Source organism: Periplaneta americana, chromosome 8 (assembly GCF_040183065.1).
Source record: "Periplaneta americana isolate PAMFEO1 chromosome 8, P.americana_PAMFEO1_priV1, whole genome shotgun sequence".
NCBI classification, from domain to species: Eukaryota; Metazoa; Arthropoda; class Insecta; order Blattodea; family Blattidae; genus Periplaneta; species Periplaneta americana.
The window spans coordinates 8,319,996-8,325,995 of record NC_091124.1 but is presented as its reverse complement, the minus strand read 5'-3'; positions in this window follow the sequence as shown (position 1 = coordinate 8,325,995).

Genomic DNA, 6,000 nt, shown 5'->3' with positions numbered 1-6,000 from the left:
AATCCATCACATGGACCAGGAATGTATTGAGAAACTTCAGCGGCCATTTCCCGTAAGTTGTGTTTTTTTCTATAAATTGTACTTTTTTTCAGGTTGTACTGGTAAAAATTAGTTCAGATTTTGAGATTACATCAGTAATTTAACACGAGCTTTTTGTGATTTTCAATTTTTTATATGAGTTATAACTAAAAAATATGATGAAAAATGTTGTTGACAAGATGCCTGAAGAGAGAAAATAATTAAACAGTATACTACAGAGTGATTCGTTTGGGTGTGGTTAAAATAAAACAACCGTAAAACATTTACTACTGAACTTTATTTGTTGAAACTATGTGCACACAACACTGAAAGATGGGAGATTCCTCAGAGCTCAACATGATCCCCATTGCGCACCCTGCACAACTCATAACAGAGATGTAATTCAGCCCATGTCCGTTGTAATATAAGAGGGGTGATTTGTTGAAAAGCTTGAGTAATTTTTACTCTCAGATCATCAATGTTCCTGGGTTTTTGTGAATAGACAATGTCTTTAACAAAACCCCACACGAAGAAGTCAAGAGGGGTTAGATCTGGGGAATTTGGAGACCAAGCCAAGAGAGCTGGTTTTCTTATTGGGTTTCGCCTGCGATCTCTTGCATGTTTTTTTTTTTTTTTTTACAAATATTCGATACAACAACATTATGGAATCATAGGCCTATTTAGGTATATTATGCACACCATACTCACGTCGAAATTCCTTTTGACCTCTTTTAATACACTCAAATTTAGAATACCAAAGAACACATTGTGCCCCCTGTTGATTCTTAGTAGCCATTTTAATCATCTACGATTTTCATTTGTCCTTTCAGATTATGCATTGTTGATTGTCATATATGGAAACTCCCATCTTTTAATCATAATATAACCAGCAAGAAATTTTTCCTACCATCATAATAGTTTTATAATGATAAATTAATATTATTCATATCCAAATGGATCAGACTGTATATGACATAATTTGAAAAGCCCATGTTAAATTGCTCACAAGTGTCCCAAGAACATGTCACAAAATTTCATAGTTCTACTCCAAGCAAATCCTGAGAAAACATACACTTCAAATCAGTAATTTAACATTGGTAGGTAAATAGGGCGTGCCAGAGTGCCTTAAATGTAATTCAAATTCAAGTAACTGTTACGAAAATGTTAATATATCTGTAATTTAACAGGAATATATTGTATGAATGAAAAATTGCTTCGAAATGTTTGTAATTTTTCAGTCACTTTACGAACTCACAATATCAGAGGTCTTACAGGTAGCCACGAACTGATGACAGGTTCCTCGAATAACGGCCAAATTGACATGAACTCATCTTTCTTTTTTGGTACTCCTATTATTGAAGTGGTCTCAGTGTTGACAGAAATTGAAATATATTGAATCCCATAATTGCTTGTATCTGACTTGATCTGATCACTTGTTTGGGTCCCGTAGCTCATCATCGATTAATTTTGCCTTAATATCATCTCCATTTCACCATTTCATTTGACGCTGAGTGATTGCATTAAATAACAGACTTACAAGTTGCCAGAAAGAAAAAAAAAAGTGCATACATTTTATCTTTCCACGTTCGAATGTGAAAAGCTGCATTGTGTGTACTGCATTGTCGACATTGCCTCCAAGAGCATGGAAAGAAAAGATACATGCACATATAATGTATCAACTGGAGTGTAATCAAACTCACATTCCCAGCACACGAGTCCCTTTCCCTACTCCATCTTTACCGGTTATCACTAAGGAGCAGATTCCTATGTAGCCTAATTAAATATATATATATTTTTTTTTTGCGTGTGATAAAACACAATTAACAAAGTTAAAAATCCCGAATGTGAAGTTTCAAATTTAAAATCCGAATTTTATTTCACATAAAAACACATATTTTCGCAAAAAAATTATGTAAATACATATTTTCAGGAAATCTATTATAAACACATTAATCTTGGAGTTTTTTTTTACTTAAATAATTTTTTTTACAAGAACTTTCAAATATTTTAAAACTAAATGAATTATATCAGTCAAAAGTACGTTATCTTTTTAAGAATTCTTGGTTCTTCTTAAGAATTCTTGCTTCGTGTTTCTGTGCTCTGTGTGGCATATCCTTGATTCATTTTTGTAATAGCATCGCCTCAAATTTTAGAACTGCTAGGCAGCATATCAGTGTTATTATTAGAGAATAAATTAACATGGACAGGAAGGAGAGATCTTGCAACATATAATTAGGAATGTTTATTGTTGCTGAAGATGATTTCATTCCCCGCTTTGTTTGTGATACACAAACACAACAGATAAGAGCTGGCTTTGTGAAACACAAACACAACAGATAAGAGCTCGGGTATAAGCATTATTTTATTTAAACAAATCTCTCGCCTGTCACCCATGGCTATCAAGTGAGGCAATACATCTTGTTGTCGTTCCCTGTTATTGGACCATAATCATAAGCTGCGTAATGTAGGTGTAGTGGGTTCACTATAGGAAGCTTTTCTCCGACATTGTCAGTCAGTAGCTAGAAACGTTTACGTTAAGACATGTGTCTATTAGTCCCTTGAGATGCCTAAAATCAAATCGAGTTTAAGATCGCATCTTCAGCAATACGTAAATGAATTTAAAAACATTTTTACTACCGACAGAAAAGTGTTATTTTACCAACCATATGATAAATCAGGAAATGAAGATCAATGCTCTCAGGTAACCCAACATTTGTCTGGAAACAAGTACATTGCCGCTGCTTCATGTGTGCATTCAAGACAAGTGCTAATAGGTAGACCAGCTTCTTCCAACGTAGGACTGTCAAAGTGTTCCCAATATTATTTAGGCTTATGCAGAGCATTTGTTGCAGCCGATATTCCACTCCATAAATTAAATAATGTGGAACTTAAAAATATCCTGACTAAATACATCAACATCGAACCTTCTGAGGAATCGACATTAAGGAAACATTAGCTCCCAAAATGTTACAAGAAAACTTCACAGAAAATTCGGTCAGTGTGTGAAAGTGAAAAACCGTGGGTGAGCATTGACGAAACAACCAATTCAAGTGGTAGAAAAGTAGGAAACGTTGTTGTTGTGTTAAAGAATGACAAAACTGCTTGTGAACATTCGTTTTTGTTAGCGTGTAAAGAAATGCCTACAGCAAACCATGTTAACAGTGGCTAGATTATTTAACGAAGCTATGCATTTAGTATGGCCAAATGGGGTGAAGTGTATGACAATGTGTTACTCCTACTTACAGATGGTGCGGTGTATATGAAAAAAGCAGCTGAAGGCTTTATAGTGAGCTTTCCAAAAATGATAAATGTAACATGTATGGTCCATGCTCTACACTATATGAAACTATGTGTCTCTGTACCCCAAAGTAGATAAGTTAGTGTCATATGGAAAAAAAAGATATTTGTTAAATCACCCTAAAAAATTAATGTGTTCAAACAGAAATATCCAGATCTTACACTTCTTCCTTTGCCTGTGTCACATGCTGGGGTACATGGCTAAGTGCCGTTGTATATTATGCAAACAATTTTGAAAGTTTTGCGTCTGTTGTGAATGAACTGGATAAAAACGATGCTTCGTCAATTGATATCCTTCAAGATTTACTGAAAAATAGTTGTTTAAAAAACTATTTGGCTTTCCTATTAGCAAATTTAAGCTTTTTGTGTGACACCATAAAAAACTTGAAACATCCATGGATTAAACTAGACTCGCTACCAGGTTCAGAAGTACAAGTAAGCCTACTAAGTGACAAATTCCAGAATGTGTTTGGGAAAAAACAGTGGATATAAAAAAATGTGTGAAGTTACTCAAGTATTGGAGGGTGTGCCTGTAGGTGAAATTGACGGTGTACTGTAGTGGTTGCCAAACACCACGAAATTGTGACGTAATAGAAATGCAACCCGCACACCACTACCGCAGGAGAGGGGTGGAGTGGGTATCTCCTCAGTTAATGCAGTGAATAACAGTGCAGAGACGGACTGTGACTAAAAAACGAAAGCAATATAATATTCTTCTACTTATTAACTATACATAATTTTTTCCATGTTAATTTTTTATCCTCCTATTAATTATTTTTGTATTATTAATAAAATAAAATACATTTATTTTCTTATTTACCATAGAAAGAGCGTGTACTTTACATCAGCAGATATTTGAAATTAGAAAAACGTACCAGACTGGTCACGAAGTTGTAAATTACACTACATACTTCAAAAAAACGTTGAAGTATTTTACTCCGATTAAGACATAGAAGCCGATATTTTTTTATTGTTTATTTATTAATGAAATATTCAAATTACACTCATACATAGAAAAAAATGTGGAGGTATTTTACACCGATTAAAACATAGAAGCCAATACTTTTTATTGTTTATTTATTAATGAAATATTCAAATTACACTACATACGTCGAAAAAAACGTCGATGTATTTTACCCCGATTAAGACATAGAAGCCGTTACTTTTTATTGTTCGTTTATTAATCAAGTTACAGGTAAGGGCGTAGTAGTCTTCATAACAAGAAAAATAATGACAACGTACATTGTTCTTTTATACTTCATTTAAAATTTTACAACAAATTAAGTATCTCATGTTTTTGCCATCTGCACAAAATAAATACTTTTCCTTCCATGCTCCTTAAAATTACGTTTTTACTTACTATCTGTTTTCGAAAAGACATTGAAACATATTATCCTACACACTTGTAACATTACATGCGTACGTCCGCTGCTGATAAATGTCTTTACTTACATCGAAGTGATGGCTGTAAACAGAGGGTGGGGATATGATGTCATGGTTATGCTTGAGTGGAGACAGGGGCATGTGTCGCGACACAGCTTTTGGCGATCACTGGTGTACTGTATGTGTTTGTGACATTCCTCCCTTTAAATATTCTTGTCTGACATCCTGTGTTGTGGAAAGATCGTTTTCACAGTATAAGTCGTTGTTCTGAGATAATCGGCATGCATTTGTGATGGAGAATTTGAAGATGACCTGTTGTCCACTGCAATTCTCGGCCAGCTACTAGCAACTGATACTCAAGTGTGATTGGTGAGTACCTAGTAACAATTTTTTTCAAGCTAAGTAAGATATTTTTGTCATATTAAAAGAAATATATTTTTTTAGCAAATATTTTCGTAATTTTTGCACATAAAAATAAATATATTAAAAATGTTTAGCAGATAAAAATGTGCTCCCTACTCATCACTAGCTGTGTTAAGAAATTTTAGGCGGTTTTTACAATTCTTTCAGAACTTTCAAAACAATTCCAGGAATCTGCATGTAATTCACTGATTCAATTATCGAAGTTTCTTGCAGTATTGTAGGTTTATAGAGAAATCTACCTGCGACAGAGAAAATTTTCAAAAAAAGTGAATTCTAAATGTTTCATAGAATCCACTCATTCAGGAATAACACTAATTTAATTGCGTCGATCTACATCATGGGACGCCCACTTTATTTTTGTTCTAAAGCGAGCCAATTTACGGCATTGTAGACCTTAAAACTTCACCATTGTCGATTAAAATTTTAACATTTATTATTCCACATTTCTGAATTTCTTCTAAAAATAAAGGATCCCATGCAGTGGGAAGGCATCAATGCCGAAAATGACATGCAGCCCATGGAGTGGGACCCTGTAACTAACCCAGTCAAACATCTGGCTACATCAGGATACCAGATAATGAAGTGGATACCCAATAGAATTAATGATGGTGGACTAAACGTTTCGCCAACAGGGTAAGACATTGCAGCTTTCATCTTCTTTATTAGGTCAAATAATTATTGAATTAGCATGGACTAATACTCCAGCAATATTCCAGGTCTGCATTGCAGTAGCAGGAAACTAAGGGATTAAGATTATTTACCTCTAGAAATATAAGGCTTTTGCTTTGAGAAATATTCATGGTTAAATTACGAGGCCTGTCTAAAAAGTATCCGACCTTAATTTTTCCCGCGTAAAGTTGTGATTCTAAGGCGGCGCCA